At 39.6% G+C, this 27,622-nt stretch overlaps 1 protein-coding gene and 1 long non-coding RNA gene across 2 annotated transcripts in view; one reads left to right on the forward strand and one right to left on the reverse strand.

Moving 5' to 3' along the window:
* Nucleotides 1-27,466, forward strand: part of LOC308189884 — a 48,396-nt gene extending 20,930 nt beyond the window's left edge. Inside the window, exon 3 of the long non-coding RNA XR_013946698.1 lies at nucleotides 1,291-27,466. This is a non-coding gene — a long non-coding RNA (uncharacterized lncRNA). The remainder of the gene's footprint in view (nucleotides 1-1,290) is intronic.
* JAZF1 (JAZF zinc finger 1) overlaps nucleotides 1-27,622 on the reverse strand; it is a 191,052-nt gene that overhangs the window by 109,343 nt on the left and 54,087 nt on the right. The gene's annotated exons all lie outside the window — the stretch shown is intronic.

Genomic DNA, 27,622 nt, shown 5'->3' on the forward strand with positions numbered 1-27,622 from the left:
AAAAACCCAAAAAACTAAAGATGCATATACTTCCAAAATTAGCTAAAGAGCATCAAGAAAGTTTAAGCAAGGAATCTCAAAGTTTTAAGCAAGGAATCTCAAAGTCAGCCTACAGCAACAAACAGCAGGCTTCCTGAAAACACCAGTCCCAGAAGACTTGCATCTTCTAGGTACTGGTAAGTTCTTCAGCTCTCATCACTGAAGCGGCTTTCTCACATTCTCAGCAGTATCGGGTCACAGGGACCTTCCCACTGTACTGAGTAAGCAGCAGCACTTCTTCCCCCCCCTCCACGCCCCGTGCACATCTCACAGAAACCCCCTGTTCCTGGGAGGACTCCCAGCTTCAGGACTTGGTACGTTCAGTGCAGTTGCTGCAGTCTTGCTATGCCTGGAACTTCATGCTCCCGGCAAGCTACTGGCAGCTGGCCCCAGGCCCACCCAGAACATACTTCAGTAAGCGAGAACCACTGTAACTCTTGTTTAGGTTGCCCATTTGAATGTGTTCTGTCTCCCCTCCCACCTACTTACAGCAGCTATGCAGCTTTTTTATTTTTCATTTTTTTAATTCAGAGAAAATCTGAAGATGAACAAAAAATTGCCTACCAATAACAAAATTCAGGTCTGCATTTGACCTGCCAAATGAACAGGTACTTTCCCAGCAGGCAAGCCAGACATTTGGACTCCTAAACACTGCCAGGACAGAAAGCAGCTCTCCGTTTCAGATGAGTATCCAGTCTTTTGAGACTTCAGAAATAAACCAGACAAAATGCTGGACTGGAACAAAAGGTACAGAACAGTGTGCAAGAGCTGCAGCCTAAGATAAGAACACAAACAGGAGAAAAAACAACTTTTGGAATTTAATAATTTTGCCAGGCCAAATTTAATTCATACAAGTAAATAATTTGGAGCTGAACGTAAGATTTTGTCTTTCGTTCCCTGTGACTTCTGGAAATTACAGAGTATGTCATACTGACATACAATTGCAGAATGAATTATGGAAAAACTGTCTGTACTTTGATAGTTTCTCTTCCACAAGTTTGGAAAGAATGTGACTATTCAAATTAAACTTACAGTAGGCTATATATAGGGATAAACTTCTGCATGTTACATGGAAAAATATCTCCAACTTTGTTGCTGTTTCCTGCCTAGGCTACGAGAGAGTAAGCAATACTATACAAAACCAAAATGAACACAGAAAATAAGAGATACAAGAAAGGAACATGTATTTACAAAACAATTTTCCAGGTATTTTAGAAAGTTATTAAGATATATTTGTTTTCTGTGCTATAGCCTCGGGCACAAGCTTAGAAGAACAAATGGCTTGATCCTGCAAACTTTCTTCGCACAGTTTAATCTTACTGCCTTTGAGGAGTAATGTACACAGTAAAAGGGTAAACGATGGAGGCCCTAAGATCAAATAACACAGAGACAGATAAAATGAAAACAGCACTGGAAGAACCAAGTCTAACTAAGAACTGGGTGCCTACAGACATTTGGTTTTAGACTCCTTGTGACGCACTAGGTTCATCTTTTGGGCTATCAAGCAACGATGACAGCACTGGCAGCAGCAGACAGAAGATGAAGTTCAATAAAGCTCTTGTCAGATGCTTCCCCTCTCTGCAACAGTCACGGCGGCAGTGGCAGACAGACAGACGTCGGCTGCCCTGTGAGATCAGGCACTGCAAGCCAGGCAGCACCGACCACAGCGTATTGGTAACGGCAGTAAAAGTTCAACTCTTGAGACAGCTGCCAGAGTGGGAAGGAGGTAGACTGCGCTGGGCAACAGCTACAGAATCAGAGCAGAGATTTTCCCTTTCAAAATATTACTGCTGTCACGCAGAAGGACTCCGGGGTCAGACCTCTCCAGTGAAGCAGTCAAAAATGGAAGCAATTAATTTGTCATTACTGAGTTTATCGGCTGGGATAAAATGAAGCGTGCAGGAACTGTACCCTACAAAGCCTCAGATAAATGGTAATTTGCTCTGTGAAAAGTTCATGAGGCAAAAACAAGACCTCTGGTACATAATACACTGTGGCTAAGAGAGGACAGTGTGGCAGTGCCTCTGCGAGCAAGCTTCCTTCTGAGGCAGAATTCACTCAAAGTCTCAACCAAGACTGAAGTTTTTTGGTTTTGTTTTTTAATCTCTGCTCACACTCGTGCCAAGTGATTACACAGCCAGCACAGAGTGAAAAGTGATGCAGATGAGAACTTGCAAGAAGATGAGAGCATGCCGTTACTGAGGAACAGGAAATCAGCAGCCCAATGAAAATAACTAGGAAATAATTGTCAGGGACAACAGCAGGCTTGACACAAGCACCGAGATGTATGAAAATGCCCATAAATACTGTGAGCTCACCAGCTATCATGACCTTCATTTTTGCACAGAGTATGTGTAACTTTTTGCCCCACTTCCATAATTTAAACTCATTTTGCACTTCCTAGGTACCCAATGGAATCACCCCTAAGGAACTGCGAAAGTCTGTGCATTCAGCCCCTCCGTGTGGTTCACGATGGCATGCCACAGCTGCCTACACTCCTGCCATGGCCATACGCCCTTCAGTAACAGATCATGACATCTTTCAGAACAGCATTTTTGAATCGAAGTGGTTTGTCCTCAGGGTCTCAATAGAGAACGGCAGGGTTTCTTTCAGGAATCATTGCGAAGATGGAAATACCTGCTGCCAACAAGCACTTGATCCGATTCCTATTAGGCATCTTACCATGTACGTCCTGCTCTTGTGTCTGCATCACACAGAGCTTACTTCCACGCAGACAAGAAGTGCTGTACAAACAATACCTCATTTCAGCTCACTTGTTTTCTATACGAACATACTGCAGATAGGTATGTTCTAGCAATCTCTATTTGCTGTGGACATGGTTTGGGAGACTGGAGAGCGCTGAGGCAGCTTGTGGCACTCCTCCGAGGCCATTACTAAGGATGTCTTTATGGTGGTGGGGTGTTCTACATGGGTTAAACATGATGAAGATAAATACATCATCAAGAAAGGCAGACAGTAATGAAGCTTTTCTATGATTTTTATTAAAAATACATACCTACTTGATGGTGCTATCAGTACAAACCCAACTGACAGGCAGCGGCTTCAGCTACAGAGGTAAGCTTGCACTGGGGAGCATCGGAAAAAATGCACTTCCCATTTTTCATGACATTCACAGTGGAATCTGGTTATGACGTTTTGGTAGAATGAGCACTTAGATGCTTTATTTATCAGCTTTTGAAACATGGAGTTTAACATTTTACTTTGGAGTGAAAAAAATTGTTTTAATGAACACAGCAAAATGAGATGATGATTGTTCAAGTGATTGGCTATTTTTGGGGTCACATTTCCAAAGGCACAGAACTATGATACAGACCTAGAGATGCTAAATATGTCACAGAGACATTATTTTAAGAAAAACTAATGTTTCAGGGAGTAAGTGACAAAATTCTGAATCACATTTAATAAATAAATAAATAAGGGCAGATACTACTCTATGCAGCTGGTCCTTTTTTTTTTTTTTCCCCTTTCCTCATGGATTTTATTTAAACACTCTGCCTCCTCCTTTCCCCACACATACTCCTAACATCTGATCTTTTTACAGTTTGCTTGCTAAGCCCCTATAGAAGTATCAAAATCATAGTCAAAATTCTGAATTTCAGGGTAACACAGATGGTTATTGGGAAAAAAGTCTGTCTCAAGTTCTTCATAATTTGTGATCTTATATACATAGTTCAGCAGTTTTACATACAAAAGAACTTCATTAATAACTTTCCAAAGTCATCTAGAGGTAATACCACATGAAGTAGTTTCTTCTTTATACTTGGTTTCTTTAAGACTAATAATTCAAATACCTTATTTGGAGAGCTGAGCAATGAGCAAACACAACCAGTTCTTCCCCTATCACCCGCTCTCCTTCTCAGGAATGAGAAAGCCTTCCAGGAAGCTCAACAGACTTCACTTTTAAGAATCACGATGTAGAGATAACCCACCATTTGTACAAGATATTCTTAGGGAGAGCCAAATAATCTGTTCTATACAGATTGTAGAGAAGCTCACGCTACAAGGCATGCAGTTGTAATTCAGTGGAGTTGAGGCACATCACAGATGTAACATGATGCTTCTCAGTGTGTTTATAAAGGAACTATGCTTTCCTCTCTGAGGAAAGAATATAGTTGCATAAATACATACTGTGGTGCCCAAAGTTAAAATTATCTCCATTTCCAAAGCAGTCACACAATCTCAGACAGATAACTTTCCTGCCAGCATTTCTTCCAGAAACATTGCTCTACATCAGAGCTCCGAACTCCGAATGGAACCAGGGTAGACAATAATTAAAAGGGCACAAGGTAAGGCAGACACAGGAGAATTCAAACTGGATGTCTGCTTTATGAGACACAGAAAGAAACTACAAAAACTTCTCTTTTACCCCCAGATCCCTTTGTTCACTCCCCCCTCTTGGCCCACTAGCATTACAACACTTTGTTTTCAAGCTGAGATGTAGCAGACTGAATATAAACCTTACACTACCAAGGTAAATGTATATATTTTATTCTGGTGTATTACCTGACACAGGATATAATAATATAAACATTTATTTTCCAGAGGAGATGTTACAGAAGTAAAGCTATGGAAACAGATGAGTAGGGTTTCTGTTTCCAGTCTAAGTAGCCTCACACCTGCTACCATGACGCACGAAAAATGCTGGTAAAGGTATCAGCTAAAAAATGAACTCTCCCACAGCAGCCTAGTTCAGAAGCCAGCAAAGGCTTTTGTATGAGCTTTGGATCATGCCTCAGGAGACTACCATGGTTATTAAACCTCTCTTTGGGTGCTCAAGAGTTAGAAATGCAAATAGAGTTTCAAGAAGAACAAACACATACTCTAACCCTATTAAAACAATTTAGGGAGCGCTAAATACTGTAATTCCTTCTTGCAATTATATTAATGATGGTGGAAGGGAACTTCACATCAAGAAGCCTCAGAAAAGCCTAATATTAGTTAAATACATTGGAAGGCTATTAAAGGAAATCTGCATTTATTTTATTTAAACCAGCTGCATGCAGTTCTGAAGGAGGAAGATGCAGTTACGACACCATAAGCAAAGCTAAAAGTTGCTCGGATTCAATTTGTAGCCATTTTCAATTGAAATACCGGCACTCAAGAGCCAAATAGGAGATATGATTATCTCAGCTCAGTTTTATATTTTTATTTAAAGTTGTACAACATTCCGCTGAACGTTTTCAAGGAAATATTTTCGAATAAAGCATTAATGTATTTTTCCCCAAGAGTAAAACAATTAGCACAGCAGGTTTTAATCAAGTGCTTTACATTCCCCTACCCCGAACTCTCCAGCGACAAGTGTCACAAATAATCTCTCTTTTCAGGTATCAACAGGCTAAGAAATGCCAGTTGTAATTACAAACTTTATGAAGTTGACAAATGAATTAATGGTAACAACTGCTCCTAACCCCCATGAACTCTCATAAACCTGGACTAAACCAAAGGGATCCAGCTCTTCTGTAACCATATTCCAGCAGTTCTCGAGAGTCCTACATGCTCTCCTATAGAAGACTAATTAAACAGCATCAATCTAGCAGGTTACTTGTAACCTAGGAATGCTTTAGAGGACGAGATACCTAATTTGAGAGACATTCAAGCCAGGGTGCTGTAATTCAAAAAGCAGGACCTCTGCTGTTAATTTAAGAAAGACGATAATCCGTAAGCCCATTTTGCAGACCTCCAGCAATTATGTGAGAAGAGCACCAGGACTTGTTTCCAAGTACTGTGTCAAATCTGAGCAGCACTATTTTATCCCTCAATAGCAGAATTTCACAGCACTTTAAATTCCCAACTGTATCCCCGAGATTTTGCTTCAGAGACCAAATAATGCATCCGTCATTACCTCTCAAAAGCATTTCCATAGGTAATTCTAGGTTGCTCTTCCTAGAATGAAACCCCTCTGACCTGAATCCACATGACTGTACCCCCAAAATTCATCCTAAGAGACCAATTCCTTTATGGACATGAGGAAAAAAAACAAAACAGTTTCTGTTGGATTTTTACACCTCTTCTACCTTTTTTCTCCACTTTAGCAAGCACCCTACCTTCCAGAGTAGTACCTCAGGTTACGGAGTATTCACATTACGAGCTGTAGCAGGTTTTTTCCACATCCCTTCTCTTAAGACTTCAGCTTTAGGGGCAATACACCAAAGAAGAAAATACCACTCTCTATTTTACACCCTTAAGCAGATGCTAAAAGCTGTGGGAGAAGTGGGACCATGACCCTACTTTTAAAACTGAGGCCTTATTTATTCTAGCAGACCACGCTGACAAAGAACTAGCGAAACAACGAAATCACAGTATGAAGCGGCAGAGAGAATTATAATTAAGTTCTGTTTCACTTTCTTCTTTCCAAATCCAATATCTAACCAACATTTTAGAAAAGCGATCTTGTGTTATTGGTTCAACAATTCAGACCCTGAGTTTGAGACCCCACAGTAATAATCTGAGTCCTATAACAGGTTCTCTATTAGGACTATACCTAATATCATGCCACCACCACATGAAGCAGAAATTCCTTTTAAAATTAAATTACCCATAAGACTAGTTACTCCACCTGACTCTTAAAGCAAACTCCCTTATGTTCTACATTACGAATCTGAGGCAGAAAACACTTAAAAATACGTTCAATCTTTCCTTTATAATGGAGTACTTCCAGCTCTACATGTACTACCATTTTAAGTGATTTTTAAATGAACAGAACAAAAGAACAAATCAGGGCTCCTTGTATCTGTTGTAGTGTTTTGTTATATACTGATTTCTATTACGTTGCTCAATAGCAAAGTGGTTGTAACAAAACTTGCAAAGAACCCCTCTACTCTGCAACACACATCACTGAACTCTTCATAGTTTTCATTAAAAATACGATAAGCATATTTAATTTTGATGACTTATTGCATTCCTCCATGGATTTTTTTTCTGGTGAGAACTACTGATCAGTTGTTGTTCATAAGAGATGCTTCAGCTCCTTCTAGCAACTTCACTCCCGCAGTATAAACCTTTATGTTTTGTCAAACAAAATCCAGCTTTGTGGTCTAGATAAGTCCATTTAGGACAAAGACTAATGGCCATTTCCCTGTCTGGTCAATTAAAGTCATTTTCCTGAGTCTGGAAACAACAATACATAGACAGCAAAGTCTCTTAGCTGGGGTGAAACGACCTTTTATAAATCATATGATGCAGTCCTGATCATTACTTTCTCCCAGCAGAATGCAAAATAAAGATGTCAGCATGAAAGTGCAGCAGTGCAAGGAAGATAAGGAAAAAACAACAACTACCCAGTGAGAAGGGACCAGCATGGAAATCAGAAGACCATGGCTCAGCCTTAATCTGCCCATTCTAAAAAAGTAGGACAAATTCCTTCTTGTATTTGTCTTACCTCAAAAAAGCTTGTAAATGATAGCTATCCCACTCAAAATCAGCTTAATTTACAGGAAGATGAATGGAGTGTAAGCATATCATGCAAGAAAATGCTATTATGAGCCAAAGACTTCAGTTCAACTTTGCTAAACTGCTAGCAGTAAACAGGCTGTATCCCCAAAGCACAGTATTTTCACATGTAACACACATTTTCCCTGAGAAAACGGGAGAACAGAGCACAGCAGAGCTACTACTAGAGACAAGGCGGGGAGCAGAGAGATCAGGAGGAGTTTCCTCATATTTCCCTCTAGCCTGCTCTACCACAGAACTGCAGGCTAGGTTTTTGCTGTTGCTTTTAACTGCAGATAAACCTTGAGATGATTCAAGAGGAAACGCGATGCCAGTTTAACCATTGTGGGCACAGAAGTTCCTGATTTCCCCTTTAGCTCTGAAGGATATCTTCTGAATAAGTTCAGAAGCAGCACCGAAGCCACAGTAGCACAAACCTCCGTTTATTAATGCAATAAAAACACACTAACTCTGCATGTCAGCCTGCAGTAATGGGCACTGAAGTAGTGTTTTGCTACCTAAAAGAAGTGCACTCTCCCAGCACTAATGACAGCATTGAGACACCGCAGCCTCTTTACCACTTAGCTTGCATACCACCAAAGTAAAACATCTCTATCACTTTCAGGTACGTTCATCCAAATTACTGTCAGAGATTATTCTGCCTAACACACGAGACAGCAGCCATCCCTTTAAGTAGTGGGAGAGAAACACGTATCTATAACGTGCAGCCTACATACTCCATTTCTGCTTTTGTGCACTGGACTTTTGCTAGCATCACACCTGCACTTCAAACAGCAGCACAAGCATCATCTTTAGAGTACTTCCCATTTATTCCCAGGCAGCACACAGAATTTCCTTGATGAGGTATTGGTGAGAATTTTATCTGGAGCTGCCGCCCAAAAGTTAAAGAAGAATCCCTGATTCCTTTGCACTACACACCAGTGCTTTTCTCCCCTCAGATTCTCCAGTGTATGACTAGGGTTTAGCTTACACCACTATCCTTTCATTTTCCCTACAGCCTCTTCATCTAGGAAAATTCTCTCTCCTTTATCAGCCCTCCCCCATACCACCCCCCCCCCCCTTTTTTTTTTTAATCTTTACATGCAATTTATGGGAACAACACATCTCTAATATTTCTGCTCTAGAAGCAGGCTTGGTTGAAACTAGCCAATGGATTTTAAAGTTGGAGGTGGAGGGAGAAAAAGATTGAGAAAGCATGCGACTTGCCTTGCTTCCCAGAAAATCAGAAAATAAACAAAACCAAGGGAACACAGACAGACATCTAATGTCATCCTAGCCAAAAGAGGGAACAGAAAGAGGAGAAAAAAAAAAGAGAAAGAAAACAGGTTGGAACAGGCTTCTCAGAAGTACAGCGAAGAGAGACTAAGATGAGAAAGTTCTGTTCTTGTCCAGCCATAAATTAGCTAAGCCCAAATGAGTTCATGTTTTTCTAACTTGAAACTGTTGAGTTGTATCTTTCCAAGAGGGAAAGGAGGTCATCTTGTTCCCTAAGATGAGTTCCTGATGTTATCAACTTTCAGCATGGAGGGTAAATTTACACTAGTTACAACATCCCAGTCCAAGCACTAAGCTTTCGCATGACCTGCCCTATTTGCTAGAAAACCTGCGATTCAAAAATTGCATGGAGTGGAGGGGGCCAAAGAAATGGAGGACTGCCATGCTTGCCAATCTCATGTGCCATCAAAAAGGGCAGATCGGCTTCAAGTCAGACAATATAAGGCAAACAAGCAAGAACATACAAAAGTGATTCTTCAATATTTTTGGCTACTGCCACTGAATATAATCAGAGCAAGCCATTAGTTCTGGACTTCCACCTCTAATTTAGGTTCAGAGCGAACATAAACTTGGTTGTGACCACCCTGGAGTTAAATCCAACGTGCTCTGCCTTGTTCCACGTTTCTGCAGCCTGTGCCAGCTGCATGCTGCCATGGGTAGACTCCTCTTATTACACTTGAGCTGAGCACATCTAAAACTACCTTAGGTTTAGTACTCACTATCATTATACTGTAACAGGTGCCATTCCCCTATCTCCATCATCTCTTCACAACCCCTCCCCCTCCCCCCCTTTTTTTTTTTTTAATTCTTTACTCTTTTGCTGCTTGTTGACCTCTTGCCAAGCAGGCAGAGAGCTCTTCCACATATCCAGTGCAAGGCCCAATCCTGTTTTTTCAAACTTAAGTATACTCACGCACGGTGGGGTGAACATAAATAGCTTAATATAGCTGTTAGTTCTGCAGCAACTTCATGGCAGAGACAGGACATCTTGGATGAAACTCCTTTATCTTCACAGGGTGACCAATACACCCTCTAAGGGCAGATGTGGGGTTTCTCTGCACCTCAGCCTGTACAGGATACATTTCCTCCCATCAAACAAAACATAAGAAAACACAATGCGTAGACGTACCACAACTGAGATTATATCAAGTCTTAGTCTACAACAGTAGGGCAAAATTCAGTTTATGTCCAGGAAAAAAAAAAGGAAACAAGAAATTACATTCGCTGGGGTCATTACATCTAGCCATCTGCATTAGCAGAGTTTCAGCGTCATTTTGTAAACATTTTGAAATGTTGTTATCTATAGTGTCTATTATAGTATAACCAGATTTTTATAACATTGCTTTAATCAGAAAGCCATACTTCTGAATGCTAATTTTTATTGCCAGCTTCACTTGCACGCATAAAACAAAACAACCAAAGCCCAGTGAAAACATGTATGAAATTTCCCTATGAAGGTCATTGTGCAATGAAAAAGGGTTATAAATGACACAGTCCATCAACATTTAAAGCCTGCAAATAAGAACAATTAAGATCAACTACAAAAGGGAAGTCAAACAAAAATCACAGGGAAAGGAATCACACCTTCAATTGATTTAAAAGGGCAGTAGAAACCCTGGCATGTGATTTACTGGCAGAAACTAAACACTCTAGTGTGGGCTAGTTGTAAAGAAAAAATATTGTCATTTTTTTCCCCAGTTTGAAATCTAGTGTGCTGAATCTTAAGAAAGAACAGGTTCACTCAAAGTGCAAGCTTCTTTTGATGTTAAAGGGGAAAAAATTAACCTCCTCCATTTCTTCTATATTAAAAAGTTCATTAATGAAAGGCTAAACGTTTAATTCACTGGGATGGTTCTGGTTTTTGTCATTTTTGTATAGTTAACAAGATCATAATTCAAATAGGTCACACATTGTAAATATCCTCACTATATTGTTTTCCTTTCCTCTATAATTAGACCACCTTTTGTTACCGAGAATCCTATAAACTGTTTAAATGTGAATGGTTGTAAACTGCTCGTATTAAAAGTTAGGCATCTCCTCCTCCCAACTTGGTACAATGAGAACTGCATCCAGAAAGAAAAAAAAAAAAAAATCTACGGCACATAAAATCAGCATTACATCTCTGACACCTCTTTCTGCAGGGGTTTGACCCACATTACATCATCTGCACACTTTATGCAGCTTCTGTCCTTTTCTCCATCCACACAAATTACCCTCGCCCAAACATCTAGTAACAAAGGGAGACGTGCAAGCTCGCTGACAGCGCAACAGACCCGAGCAGTCCAGCTGCCATGGAAAGAAAACCACTCCGTCTCTGCCAGGGCCACAGGGAGGGCAGCACAGCCCAACGCTTCCAGCAGCTTTTTGGGGGCACACGCAGACGGTGCTGAGCCCTTGCTCCTGCTGCCCAAGAAGCAGATCGCCAGCACACGAGAGCAGCTGGAGAGAGCCCGAGAGAAAAGAGAGGGCTTCCCAGGAGCTGAAGCATCTCCGTACTGCTCTGCTCTACGCTATTTTTCTTAATTACCAGAGGTGCTTTCTGTGAACTCCAAATCACAAAGGTGACTTCGGGGAATTACGGCCCCGCTCCTGAATGAACTGAGCAACTGCTGCCCCCCCAAGGTATTCCCAAGATTTTACTCCATGTATTTGCTTCGCACTTCAACTTTTTGCCATCCCTCTCCCCCTTGAAACCAAGCAGCAGCAGCAGCACTGCAGGTTCTCCTATAGTACCAGTTACATCGCATACTTGGTGGAATCAGCAGGGTCACGAGATCGAGCGAGAATTATTTTAGCATATGGGTATTAAAACCCAATGAACTGACAAGGTTCACACTAGTCGTTAGTAGGATTAATGGATCCTACCCACGGATTTTCAGGCAGACTCCTTATGAACGCTGCAGTCCTAAACACACACATTTATGGAAAGGATCATTTGAACCGATTAACCAGGGATGGCACAATCAGAACCGCTTCCTCCAGTGCTAATGGTTTGATCGATGATGAATACCAAAACACTGACGAAAACTCTCAGACAGAAAGCTGGCATGTCACACCAAACGGGCCCGAATGGGCAGCTTTAGGAAACATGGCACTGCCAGCTTATCCTTCCCTGCCTCATCTGAAAGAAAAATAATAATAAAAATTAAATGCCCAAATTAGCAAAATGTTTTCAAAAGATTAGTTTGAAATGAAGCCCGAATTAACTGAAGTTCTTAAAATCCAGCTTTTTTTCTTTCATATTTGTTTGGATTAGGACTTGTGGACGTTTTCCAAAATACACAGCAATCTGTATGGGTGATTACATCATACACCCACCTACAGGAGATTAAGTAATTTTTCTGAAGTTAAACACAGACTTCATTTTTTTTTTTTTTTTAAGATCCGATTTTGACAACTGCTGTTTGACACATGCTGCATAAATTCTGATGCCGTGGGCAACTGTTTTCCAACAGCACACACCGAGCTCTCCTCCACTATTCAATGGAAGCCCACATTGTTGCCTGTCAATTCAAAATCCACCTTTTATAAAAAAGCTTTTATATTCCACCGAAAAACGCGATTGCAGAAGCAACTTTAGCTCTCACGTTTCATGTCATTTGGTCAGAGAACAGACTGAATTTCCCTAACTCTGAGGAAGAGCTGCAGCCTGCTTTTCCTCCTGGTTGCACAGACAGTGCTGCAAGTGAGGCGGATAGAAAGGAAAGTGCAGACAGACAGAATCCTTCAGCGCCAGACAGATTTCGGTTTCCACTGTGGTGTTAGGGGCAACAGGGAACAACCAAACCCACCCAAACCCAGAGGATTTAATTCAGATGAAATAGCATTATTATGCAGAAGGAGAATGGAATAAAAAGGAAAATAATATTAATCATTTTTGAAAGATTCTAAATCCTGGAGGGGATTATGGCCTGAATTAAGTACTATAGAAAAAGACAGCATCTTTTTTTCAGTAAGTACATCTCTGCCTGGTTAACTTGCCTGGGACTTTGCCATAACAGAAAGCATGGAGGAAAACTCCACAGGGGTTTGCTCTGTGGTTCATGAGCTGTCTCCCAGCACATTCCACTAAAGGGGTCGGGCAGCTCTGCGACCACGGTGGGTGCAGATACCAGGCAACACATCCCCACTGCTACTAAAGGTATTTTAAAAAGGGTGCCAAGCTGCTGTCTTTCGTGACATCCCAAAACAATCATGAAGCGGGGTCTAACATTCATTTGTATACTTCAAAGGATATTTTTAAAGCATTTCATTATCTAACAAAAATTCGAGATGTTTCCTCTTGCTATTCTCTACAATACTTCAGTTAAAAAAAGAGAAAAGCTCCTATAAAAATAAAATGCTATTTGATGCACTACCATCATTACAATAACTAAAAGAAAACTAAATCTCTCCATTGCAAACTACTTTCCACTTGCAATAAAAACCTTGGTTTTCTCCTTTTAACCCCCATTAAAAGATCAGAGGGAATGCTGACATACAAGATTTGGCAGGCACTCAAGAAAGAGTGGGTACCCCATCAGACATCTCTTGTTCTTAAAGACTAGACATCAAGTAAAAATGAATCTTGGCCCGATATCAAACCTTAACAGTAATCTATGGTAATTTAGCTGTTCATAAACGAAAACGTTCAACCTTTTTTAATTTTACCTTCAGGACAAGTGAAGTGAAAGGGAAGAGTAATTTAACATTGAAAAAACAGCTTGCTAAAGGGCTAATTTCATTATTAGACTCTTTTAATCCTGTTCAGAACGCCAATATGGTTTATGGATAAGGAACCCTATTTGGATAAGGTGATTTACATCAATCCCTAAATCACCAATATTTCCCTTGAACCTTGGTTCACATCCCATTTTCCACTTATATTAATACTTATTCCAGGGTTTCTTTCCTAGCACCATTGGTCTTCTCTTTCAAGAGAATTATCTGCTAACAATAAATATGATTCACCATACTCTGTCACCAAATATGAAGTATTTCTTGCATAATCACAATAAACATCCTAACTAGAAGCTGGTAAGTCACCCCTACCTTTGGTATAGTGAAAAGCTTAATACCAGCACTATAAATAACGTCAATATTGAATGACACCTAGCTTTCTAGCGTGATTAACAATGTTAACATATCACGTACCTTGTAAATCTAAGTTATTCCAATTTCACATTATTCAAGCTAGTTCCAACAAACCTTTAGGCTTTACTGAATGGCGTGCCCTTTGTTTCTGGCATCAAAACCCAGGAGCTATGGAGTCGGCTAAAGGCAACCACAACAGATAGCACTCTGTGCATCTCACTTCTGCCTCACACGCTAGGTAGGCTCGTGGCCAGCAGAGCAAGGAATCTGATCCGACTCAGACTAACCTAAAACTTGCCATTTTTTTCCCCCAACGGTAGCTCCAAAGTCCAAACCATGATGTTCTATGCAGAATGCAGCTGGTTAGACTTCCCACTGCAAGCCACTGCCCAACAGACAGACCAGCTGTATCCCCCGCCATAGAGACATCCCTAACAAAATGTCTGCAAAACAGACACGTTGGATTTATTACAACCCTGCAATAACCATAAAAGCTAATCCTAGGAAGACTTATCTAGGATCTCCAGAAATGTTATATTTTAATAGAAAGTGGACTTTCCTCTTCCGGTACCATGAAGAACATGGACCTTTTGACGGTTATTCCAGTTTTGTTATCAATGATGGAAAAAAGGTACATCTGAATAAATTTTCTGATTTATTTATTATGAAAGTCACTACATTGGTACTAAACGTGCCTCATTTTTACACATGCTGCCGTACTGCATACATATTCTACCATACATTCCTTGGCAAAGAATGTACAGAATGGGAGTGGTTATTATGGAGATTTTCAAGGGCACAACACCAATTAAAGTCAAAAAACTCACTAGAATCCAATGGGAACTGATATCTAGCTAAAATATACATCTCAAAACAGCCATCCATCACGATATCAACTTGGGAAAGATATCAACAAACATCAAGAAATTCAAGTATCACCACCAATTTAATGTAACGTAATTAAATTAAACGTAATGCCATTGTAATTAAAATTCTCATTCCATGACAAGATTTATATATATTTATGTATATGTATAGCACAGTCTTTGAAAGGGATTTCTGTTAATGCTAATTTCTGTTAATGTTAATGATTTCTGTTAATGCAAGTAAGGTACTAAGGTATTTAATACAAATATCTAAAAGGTTCATCTATCAATTTATCAGAAGGCATTTTAATGAACTTGGTTAGACATACTACAAAAAAATATAGAATGAAGATTTTCATGGAAATGCCTTAGCACTGTAAATGTATGCTGATATATATTTTTTTCTAATGTAGCAGTTCTAACACCAATTATTTCTACTGTGAATTTGTCTTTCGATATACTAAAAAATATATCCATTATATATATAGTGAATTTAGTCCAATTTGTAATGGAATTGCGTAATGTTGTCACTATACAGCACAGCATAAAAAGGGTAAAACAGGGAAGAACTGAGGAGATGAAGACATAAGAAATACAACAGAAGCTGACCATATGTTTATACATGCACAAACACACCTATCTCACCACAACTTAATAAGGACACTCCTTGAAATCAAAAGGCAACATTTTATTATGAATTTTATGAAAAAATGAACTAAACCAAAACGAGCATCTGAAGTTGGAGCAGCTGTAATAATACCAAAACAGCCAACAGTTGTTGCTGTCAAGCACACAATGACTACTCAGCGTTTGACAATTATATTCAGCGTAGGAGTTTTACAGTCCCTGTGGTAAAAAGGGAGAGCCTGCCAGTTAGAAACATACTTTTTAGAATAAAATACCATACGGAAACAAATATGACAGTTCAGATTCTAAATTGCTTCTCGTCACTTTGATCAACGTATGAATGCTTCAAAACAGTCCCAGTAACTGCAGTGGAACGAAGAAAAATCAATTCTCGGTATATGAAAATGCATCTAACGTAGATGAATTTTGCCCATAATCTAATTTACTCACAAAACAACATATTATTCTCTTTGTACTGAAAACCTCAGGGCATCCTCCATACATAAATACCAAACATGTGGAGTATCACTCTTCTGTTCACGGTGTTATTAGTATACACTGTGACTTGAAGATAAATACAACTTCTAATTCCATTTTTTTCTTCTCCAGATATAGTGGAGACTTCATTTTGGAAGACTAAAATTACAAGTCCTGGTTGAGAACCTCCCAGCAGTACGGGCATTGAACAAATAGGCATGGCATTGTTACCAAAAGGATTAAACAAACAAACAACTGGCAACAATTAGATCTTGCGAACTCTGCCCAAATTTAGGACATGCGTGCAGAAGAAGTAGGTGTTAACAATCACGCTATGAAGAGCATGAAACTGTGTTCTGTTTGCACAATACCTACAAACACAACCGTGAAGAATATATTGTGAAGTACTGAAGAGTATTTTCTCCGACTCCAGGTCTAACTTTCCTTCAAAGCATTAAGGAAGGAGACTCCAAGCAGGCAGCCCACAAGGTTCAGTTTAAAATAGCATCGCATGGCTGAAGAAGGTATTCCACAAAGGAGGTAATGTGCTGCTTCTTGTGAGTAGGAGAATTATCCCAAGACAGGCACGCTTTATTTATTTTGGGCAAAACTCTCCCTAAATCACAAGTGCAGACACGTTTAATGCTTCCCTTCTTCCCGCTCCAGCGCTGCATACTAGAAGGCTACAAAGTCTACCTAAGAAACTTTTAACGAGGTACTAGCGCACCGTGGCTTTCCACGCCCTGCCCTACTGCAGATGGCACCGCTAGTACCGCCTGCAGGCTTACGGTAGCTGCTCGCTACCCTGGCTGGAAGCCGGACCTCCTGCCCTACAGAACCCCCCAGCACACCTTCCCCCCTTTTCACTGCGTCCCAGGATTGGGATAAGGGGTCACAGCGCTGCCACCTCTTGCGACAGAGGTTGCCTAGTTGGGAAGGGCATGGGACAGCCTGTCTCGAAGGCGCACCGGAGCTCCCATCACTCCAGCCCCCAGCAGCGGGTGGATGGATTCGTTTGGCATTTCAAGCCCTGCAGTTATCCCTGCGCTGACAGTGTCCAGGAAAAGGAAGGAAGGGAGGGTATTTCCTTCCAGGACTACCGTGCAGAAAGCTAGGAGCAGTTGCACCGCGTTTATGGACACAGTCAAACGGAGAAGGAATGTCAGCTATTTGGCAGTCTCTGCTCAAGAGAGAGCCAAAATTAGGGAATAAAAGTGGTATTTTGCAAGGCTCAGGTGCAGTCACAGCATGAAAGCAGAAACCTGCAAGAACTCATTTTGTACTTACATTGTTAAACTCATAATAAAAGGTAGTTTTTTAAGTAAATATTTATGCAACAGAGAAACATTAGAAGAACTAAGGATTACAGCAAATATGACAGGCTGGAGCATTAGGTATCTAACGTATACAGAAATGTTAATGACTTCAGACATGTTACACAACAAGCCGCTGTAACATTTTAAAAACAAGTCAAACCACAAACAAAATCAACCTACAAATTACAGAGATCTTTATAATCACTGCAGTTGTAAACAGTATCAAAATAACGTGATAAAATTACTAAGGTCACCAAATACAGTCTGCTGCACATTCATCTTTGCCAATGGGAATGAAAAAAAAAACCAACATCAACAACAGAAGGGTAATTTAGGAACATTCATGCAATAAGGTTTGCAAATGCTGCTAAATTTTTGTCTTTCAGGCAAACAGAATGAGGGGAGAAAATTCTTCCTTTCAAGCTAGCTTAAGTGGAAGTACACTACCACACAAGTGGAAAGACATTCACACTTAAAATAGTAATAGGATTAAGTTTGGGTTATGTACAAAATAACAGACAGCATATGTGCACACAAAAAACATTACCAAAAATACCTACACCAAATAATGCCAAGGAAAAGTTGAACAATTATTTGCATGTGTTTTAGCTAATTAAAGTACATTTATTTCTGTCTATCTATCTATATAGTTGAACCTTTTTCAGTTCTATCAGCCAGCTAGAATACATATACGTTTTACACACAAATGCACACACACACCGCATTTCAAAATATCAAGGAAAATAAATCTGGAATTTTAGATATGTAAACAGTTTCCAAATACTTAGCAGAAATTCTGTGCACTGGTACATTCTCTCGTCGCTTTTGTGTGAACAACCAAAACCAGGTTTTACAGCAGTGTAATTTGGCTCCCTCTGAATTCATATCACAGCTTTCTTTCAGTAGCACTTGTTAAACTTGCATTGATTTATTTTCAATAAATGAGCTTTTTTTTTTTTATGGCTGCTCTATTACCTTACAGCATTTACTACATTTGTATCTCAAGCACTGTTGAGATACAAACCACCAAACTGAGAAGTATCTGTAACAGAGGGATAGCCTTAAAGTTTCATTTGCATGTTTTTGAAAACTTGACTGGTCTCTAAAAGAGTTCAAGAATAAGTCCATTATCAACCCATGCACAGAAAACAAACAAACAAAATAAAACAAAAAAAAACAAACCAGGAAACACACATCACCTCCCCTTCATTTTTTTTCTTCAGGATCTTTTTGAGGCTCTTATCTCTCACACACACACAAAACCTCTGCCCCTTCTCTTTATGCAAAAACTAGACCATCAAGCAGAATTACCCTGGCGTACTCTTCCTTCATCAAATCACGTTTTTTCTGGTTAGGAGCAATTAATTTCTTCTGCACAAAACAACTGACACATACATAAAAAAAAAGCATTATACATCTATTTCTGCCATTAGTCATCTTTCTCTGGTGGGTTGAAATGAACTTTGTCTCTTGTCCCTCATCGTGCGTTCAATTAGCTTTTTTTCTTCTTTTGCAGTCAGTATATAGTTCAAGTTCAGTATGTAGTTCATATTTTGCCTTTTTTTTTTTCTATGTTTTTGTCCATGTATGTATGTGACAGTTTATGCTTATCTACTTGTTAACATCATCCAGTTACACCAAATTTAAAATTTATGCAATGCTTCAACTTTTCTGGAGGGGTGTAAGCGAAGTCCTATTTTGGTTACAGTCTGATTCTCATAGGGAAATTCAATGGGAACTGCAGGTGCTTATAACCTCCAGAAAAAAAAAAAAATCACTCCAAGTAGAGCATGCTCTCAAGATTCCCCCACCCCCATCACATCATCTCATCAGCCTAACCTTCTGAGCTCTCCATTGCCAAATCCCATCACAGCAGGACAGATGTCTCTAATTGTTTAGGGGGTGGTGTGTGCATATATTTTGTAGTACTTTGCATGTTACTGAGATAAATCCAGCAATTTAGAGGTGCAGAGTAGGCTTTTCTTCAAGGAATGGATATTTGTTAAGTCCTTACCTGCATATAGATGCTTATTTATGATCCTATTACTTGCAAAATTGTGACCAGCACTTCTCAAATATTCCTTAGGGTTTCAATTGTGCGAGTTAACAGGCTAGAATAAAAGCCGCATTTTAAATAGTCTGTGTTGGAATTTTATGCCTACTATGAATTGCTCTCAAAGAAGTGCCCAAAAATAACCAGGAAAAGAACATTAATTTGAGGTGCAAAATGGTGTCCAGAAAAAAAAACAAGCTCCCAACTCCAGAGTCCTTTACGCCACAGTCCCTGTCAAACTGCACAGCAGCTTCCCCTCTGACAATACATTAACAGGAAACTTCAAAACAATGTCACAGCTTTGAAACTGTAGTTTAAGGGCAAAAGATAATTTCAGAAGGAACAGTGTTTTCAGCAGGACTACCAGAGAGAACAATAAATTCAGATACTGCAATACAATGATGGTAACATTAAAGTGGTAAGCAGCGACAAAACACTAAACCCAAGAAACAATACATGCACACCACGCACTTAAACCTAAAATTCTAACTAATCTTTTAATTTCACCAGAATAAATACACCTTCTTAAAAAAAAGCAGAAACTTCTTGTCCTTATCAATTATTGCATTCTGTCAGTCCAAAGAGGTGAAAGTGGATGGACGAAAGGAAGATGCTAGATCCCAAAAATGGGCAATATACCAAAACAAACAATCAAACAACAAAAAAGCTATCACAGCTTATTTTGGGGGAAAAAGAGACAAGATGCTGTGAAGTAACAATTAAGCAGCTCAACAGGAGTTTGCCTCCCTAGTAAAGCGATGTAAAATGTTCAGGATGCTGTATTCACTCAACAGAAGAAAACCCAAGAACCTAATGACCTATTTATCCTTATTTCAAATTAGTATGTAAATAAATATTTTTAAAACACAGAGACATTTTGATGGCAAGTATTCACCTTTTTAGTCAAGGTTTTGCAATTTAAAACCATCCATTCCTCACCCATCAGAGGACATTCTCCCCGAGTACAAGCTACCAGAAAATTCTGGACAGGAGATCCCAGTCCTTATTTCATTTTCCTTTCTTCATTTCATTTTCTACTCGTATGCTTGCCAAAAGTTCTCACAGAGAGCAAATCGTATATCGCACCAATGTGGAGCGTTCACTTACAGATTACATATCATATCAGGGCTCTCCCATGAAAGAGCACGTCCACACAGGCTTGTGAAAGACCTTACACATATTTATCTCCATACAATAATATTTTGGAGTTACACCAATGTTCATGATTTTTATTGCCTTTAAGGTTATCTTTCCTTCTAAATTTCTTTCAAGTGTCTTTATCACTTTAATGCATCTTGGCAAGCCTGCTACTTCCTGATATTCTGAAATAACTTTGGAGTTTGAAGACTCTGATGTAGAGAGATATTTATAACAACTAACAAAGAAGCATGTCTTTAATTAATGCCTTTCTTTTGGTAACTAGAGTAAGTTTTACTACGGATAACGTACTTCTCTCGACTTCAGATTTCTAATCAGTTGCATGAGAATTTTCACAAAATGAGTGCCAAAAATTCTTCAGTGACATCTATCAACATGGAACATCTTTAACATAAACACATTGCCAATACACCTATATATCTTTTTTGAAGCTGCCTACTGTGTATATTTCTTGTAATCTTTCCACCTCTTATTCTAGCTCTAAGTTTACCTCAAAACCCTCTGTTTTTTTTCAAATAGGAGACAGTTAGGCACTGACTGATAAAGAATGGTTTGGTACTTTCCTGCAGAAAAGCTATTATTTGATATTATTGCCTGTTTTCCTCTTGAAATGCTAAAAACAGCTGTCAAGGAAAACAAACATCTTCCAGAAAGTCTTTGACCCATCTCAGCTATGAAATATTATTTCCAGTGAGGTAACCTCTAAACTACGTACTCCAATTCCATCTGATCCTGTCCAGTTTACTGACAGCAGTGTTAATTTTCCTTTGACGTAGAAGATGACAAGAAAGTAAATAAAGCGTATCATCTCATGGTCTTGCTAACAGTTTCCTTAGCAATTGGAGACATTGAGTTGGTGGGTATAAAGGAAAGCATTATACACCTAAGCTTATACGACTTTATTTTAGTTGGGCCTGAACCTGCTACGTGATGCCCTGACATTTTACACACAAAACAATTGTGAAACCAGGAAAGTCTGACTTGAATGTGCATCTTTGTTCACGAACACGAGCACATCTTTCTTACGTTCAGATCCCTACTACGACCTTGCCCCATAATTACAGTGCTTCTCTTTCAACCCAAAGGACCATTTTCAACAAAAACAGATCAGCTCTCATCCCTCAGAGCAGACTTCCATGTGCTCACACAAAATACATGGCAAAGGTAGACAACTTTCCACAAGCTTTCTCTTGTTCTGTTCAGAGGGAGAAGAAAAGATTATACATATTCAAAGCCCTCTAAATGGAAACACTTAACGGACGCTAGTAAGCCATACCGAACCAACTACAGAAGTTCCAAAAGCGTTTTTTCCTTCTGTAAAGATAAGTATCGTCAGCTACAAGAACAAAAATACACTCATTTTGATTCAGTCTTAACAGGCCAATATGACTGCGGGCCTGTCTCTTCATAAATACACATGCATGCACTACCTCTGAGCCTGATGAGCATTAAAGGCTGCATGCAAGAATGTACCAACAAACCAGAATTTGAAGGATTTCTTTGATATCCTTCCTGAAGTTAAAATTAAGGTTACTCACTGTACTGTAAACCCTATTAAACATAACAACTATATATTAATTTTTTCATAGACTAACACTGATGGCAGTATTTCCCCACGGGACTCCTGCATTTAGTAATTTTAAACAAGAACCACACCTTCACATTTTAACAGTCTGCTAAAAGTTAATGCTGCTGGAGTTATGGTTTTGTTTCTTAGATTTGTACTAATTTTACTTTTATTATCTATTTGTTGTTCTTCACCTAATTTAATTCTCTATCTGGTTTGCTTGTTCTCCTACGGCTGATAGGAATACATGCCTGGTCTTCTGATTTGTATTGCTTTCTTTTGAGAACTGATCGGATTACTTGTGGTAAACTGTCTCAAAGCAACACCAATAGCTAAGCTGAATAGAACTACAGACTTTCTACCAGTTCTTACAGAAATATCTCAATCATCTACCACTACTGCATATACACATTTGTGGGTTTTATTTTTGTGGGTTTTTTGGACTGTAAATAAAGGGTGCTTACTCTAGGAGCGAACAGTCATTCAAAGACACTATGCAGAAATTTTTGTTCAACTTGCATCAGGAGGTTTTTAAATGGCTTTCAGGGAGAGGTCAACATTTCAGTTTAAATGACGTAAATTCAAGACTCCAAGAGTTTCAGGAGTTTGAAACAAAGACACAAGAAGAGGTTACTTCAGAAATCCAGGAACCAACAGGTTGAGAGCTACAGTTATTGATGAAAATTCATCAGGTGCCAAATTAAGGCTATGGGTTTTGCGCTCTATTTAACTTGCACTGAAGAACAAAGTAAGCTCCTTGTTTACCCAGCCAACAACCAGAAAGGCTTCTAGTGTTACCTCAGATAGTATTTTTATATTATACCCTGGTTGTATTCTCTATCTCAGTGCCATATATACACACACATACAAAACACTGAATACTGTAGTCTCCTGACAAGGTAAGAGCTTGCATGAAGGTGTGTGTGCACCTACACTACATTAATTTAATACATACAGACAAGACACACAGACTTATTTACACATGTACATTTGCATACACTTGTTCATTAACAGGGAAATGACCATTTCAAAAGCCCTGAGTTATCAGGACACCATTAAGAGAATTACAGCGCTTGAGACATGAGGAGGTAGCACTCCTGTGGCACTTGGAGCCGAACAAAGAGCATAATGTAAATGTGGAACCTCGGAAAATATAGACTGAGTAATTCTATCTTTAGTATTTCAATAACTTCCAGCCTTTGTAGAGGTACCATCAAACTGAACTTACAATTCGAACGTTCTGTAGGTGTGTGTATGGAGAAAGGTCAATACATTAGATATTACAGCCTCCAAGATATAGCTCATGGTAGTATTAAGGAGAAGAGCTTGCACATTTCATCAAGGGCTCGCTGCCCTACAAATGCTAAATCACTGGTGCTTGTATTTCTGCAGATGGTTAAATCAAGCCTTACAACAGCAGAAGCACAGAATTACTTAATACTGTTGTGCACAAAGAAAGCAGAAGGCATGGTCGGATATCCTGCTGTAGCAGAAAAGGCAGTGTTAAACGTAACGTAAAGCTATTCCCTATATATCCTCCATACACCACAGCTACTGCTTAGACTGTATGAACCACTGCTAAGTTCAGCAAAGGGATTAAAGAGAGGACAGCCAACTATTTCATATGTGGGCATGCATGTCTGACAGGAACCATCCCTATTCATCATCTCCTGACTGATACTAGGCAAACAACCACCCTTAGCCACATATCACATTCTGCAAGGCAGGGACTTTCTACCTTCTGATCTTAACTTGCTAAAAGGCACGGAGGGCCTGCCTCCTGACATCCTCCTCCTCTCTGCCAGTCAGGATAACATCCCCATCTCTGCATTAGACAAGCACTACAGTTTGGAAACCACCTTTCTGCTATGCAGTATCTGCTAAGAAAGACTTATTACAACAGATCCTGAGTATACTTCTGTTTGCAGAGCCCCAGGCTACACAATTCCAACACTTTATTTGCTTTGGAGCATGGAAGAACTGATAATTTGACATGTCAAAGCTACTTGTACTTCTCTGCCACTTCCAAATATTTTTGCTGCAGTTCCTTTCCTCTTTTTGTGCCCTCCTGCGCTACAAATATTCTAATCCACAGTGACAGCACTTAGGGCTGATTAAAGTGTTTGCAAGTGATGACAAAAATATGCAAGCCGACTGCTGTTTGGGCACGGACAGATCTGCAACAGAGAAGGAAAAAAATTTATGAGTAGAACCTGCTTTAAATTTGCAGTAGAATCATTACCTTCACCTTCATCAATACGTCAGGAAAGCAAATAATTGCAATTACGGATGGGACACAGCTCTTGCATATTTAACATACCTGGTAATTACTGGAGTGAACAAAGTCAAACGCAGCAAGTAATTTTTTCTTCCACAGAAATGAAACAGATTTAATACCACCCTTGCCCCACGTTCATCCCGTTCTTTAATTTAATATTTATTTAAATGACAATAGTTGTTTTGTTTTAATAGTCTTTTAAAACAATTCTGACTCCTGAACTTAAAAAAATAAAAATAAAATTGCTTTAGGGAGATGTAATGAACTTATAATACAGACTTTTTTTTTTTTTTTTTTTTGTAAATGGGAGACTGATAGCACTTGTTAGAGCCAGGCACTAAGCCTGTGGGCAATGTGCTGGATTCAAGAGACAGCTGTATAGCAGGGCCCTGTCAGGCACCGCGCCAGGCAAGGCCTCACCCTGAGGAACTACAAATGGCCTACTTATTTCACCAGTAGTCTTGCCTGAGCTGGGCTTACTGGTTTCAAGACAACCCTCTGGTACAGTCTGAGTACTGTCCTTGCAAAGGACAGGCTCTCTGCAATGAAAAGCAAACAAGTTGTGCTTCGGGAGCTCCAGTGAGGCTCAGAAAACTCCCATGGACTCATCTCTTGTGGCCAGGAAACTTTGACTGAGATGAGAACGTGAGCAAACACCAGAGGATTGGAATGGAGAGGAACGTTGCTTGGGAAGATCATTCTTTGATAATTTACACACCATGAACTCCTTCTCAATACTCCCCTGTGCCTCTAGCACTCATCACCTCTCCATCACACTGGATGATGAGCTAAGGTGGCAGGCATGGCCTTTCCATCATCTGGAGACATAAAAGGCATCTTTCCCTGGAAAATGTAATAGGAACACCACCTCTGACATCTTCATCCCAATGGCAAACTTGGTTACAAGTGGCCAAAAGATGAGACAAAAACCAGAAAAATAAAATACATGCAGAATAATCACAGCTGGGTCAAGTCTTGCTTCCTAACGAAATAAGGCTACAAGGAGACACAAGACAGACCCCATAAAAACCTTACAGCAGAAGCAGCCCAGCAAGCCTCCAATCACTGACCTAGATACCAAAGAAGCATCAGGAAGTTTATCTTTTTATTACAGGCAAAAATCAGAGCATAACAGAAGACAGGATGAGAGGGGACCTCAAATGTTTAACTAGTCCACTCACCTGCCAAAAGGATCAGCTATATTATTCCTAATATTTTGATAAATAACCTCTAGAAATGGAGATACCAGTCTCAAACTATTTCCATCACACCCAAACCTTTCTTACTGTAAATTCACATGGTCAATTTTTGTCCTGCATGCATCTGGGGACTGAAAAGGACACCTATTTCTTCCCAGTTCTTACAAGGTGCCCGGCTCAGGTCTGACCTGCTCAGTGCTATTCTGGGAGATGGGACAAAACCCAGCTGGCTCACTGCTTTTGTTGACTCAAAACCGGACTTAAAATTCCAGCTCTAGCCTTTTCAGCATCACCAAAAGCAGAAGGATTTGCAGTGCTTTACACATAACAGCATTCCTCTCTTATCATCTTCTGTTTTGCTTCCTTCAAAATAGCAAGACACAACTTCTCCAGGTGCTGCTTAGGTGCCACGAGATCACAGACCATTTTCTGAAAACTTTTTCCTTAACAAGTTTTTCCCTTTCCAGGATCATGCAGTTTGTACATGTAGGCCTTTTGCACTTGCAGTTACTGAAGAGCACTCAAACCTTTCCAGACTGACCCATTAAGATCTTGCTGAATATTAAATTAAGCCTTCAACAAGCCCTCACCTTCACTCTTACCCGAAAACAAAGAGCAGAGTCTATATTTGAGACTGGGTGGAAAAAGCCCAGATACCACTGGAAACAGTCAAGAATTAGCCATTAGTAGTAGCACAGGCAGCAGTAGGAACTAATGGAAGAGGAGAGTTTATTGATTTGCTCCCTGATGCTCACCTGGTGCATCACAAAAGGAAGCACCGAACTAGCACTGGGTCCAGAATCCAGCCTGCACATCACTGCTCGGGGGCATTTTCCTTCTCTTTTACATACACCATGGCTCACTCTCTCATAAGAAACACTTAGGGCAGACAAGACAAGGCAACAAGTAATGGAAGGAAAGAAGGAAGGAAGCAGCTCCTGAGAGGAAGTAGACATTGGTCAAGGACAAAAGTTCATTACTCTTTCTGTTATTCAGTTGTTTGTCCCAATATCTTCTAAGCAAACATAACTCATAATGAAACAACCAAATTTTAATTCACTAATGCCATTGATTTAACAAAGATAAAGTAAAACACAATATGGTCAAGCAAGACCCAGACATGCCATGTTCACTTTCTACATCCTTCCCTACTTTCATGTGAAAATCTAGAATTTCCTAAGGAGGCATCAGAACAGATAGTTGTTATTTCTTTGTTCTTTAACTAGGTCTAGAAAAATCAGACCATCCAAAAGATCATTAAAAACAAACAAGAAAAACAAACAAACAGAAACAACCAAACAAATAATGGAAGAAAAAATCCCCAACATAAGGAAACTACCAAAAATTCCTTTCCATTATCTGCTTTCGTGACCTATTTTGCAAGTCAGTGAGACTGAAAACAGGTAACTGAGCTACAACTTTACTAACAAAGGAAAAGCAGGGAAACAAATGAAACATCCAGCTGAGGATTAACCCTCAAGGAAACATTAATTCCAGCGAAATCAACCCTAACACTAAGGAATGGAGGAAGCAACTAACAAACTTCAAAATACTAATAAAAAAAGGGGGGGGGGGGGGGGGGGTGAGAAAAGTGGATGAGCCTGCAACTTTTTCACCCTTTTCTTTTTAGCATCAGTGGATCACACCTGCTTTTAGAATTAACTCCATCTAAGTCTTCAGTAAAAACGTACCTTATTGTAATACTGTCTACTTTCTGGAGGCTTTTCCCCCTACATAATTCATCAGTTGTGATCTGTACTGATATTCCCTTTTCTTTCAACAGGCAAACCTGGAAAACCTAGTGATGAACTGCCTATGAATTTACCTAATCTATGGTTTATGTAAAGGCATAGGCACTTTTGACATTTAAAAATGCATTTTAAGCCTTAATTTGACAATAAATGCTTTGAACCGCAAGCATTAACAATGTCATAAAGACAAAGCTAACAGATAAAATACCAGTGAATTGGTAAAGAATGGGAGTGTCTCCCCCAGTATTAAAAAAAAAAACACAAAACCACGGTGTGTGGGAATGACAGATCCGCTCTGACTAAGACAACGAACTTGACATGCTTAAAATACCTGTTTAGGATCCTAGACTTGGCTTAACTCAAACAGCTTTGATTGGATGGGGTCCCTCAACAGTATTAAAACTGCTCTAATTGCATTCTTCAAGCCAGCTGAAGGCTGACAGCTTCCGCTCGCCGGCTCGCTATCAGGGCAC

Source organism: Anser brachyrhynchus, assembly GCF_964034855.1.
Source record: "Anser brachyrhynchus genome assembly, chromosome: 2".
Lineage (NCBI taxonomy): Eukaryota > Metazoa > Chordata > Aves > Anseriformes > Anatidae > Anser > Anser brachyrhynchus.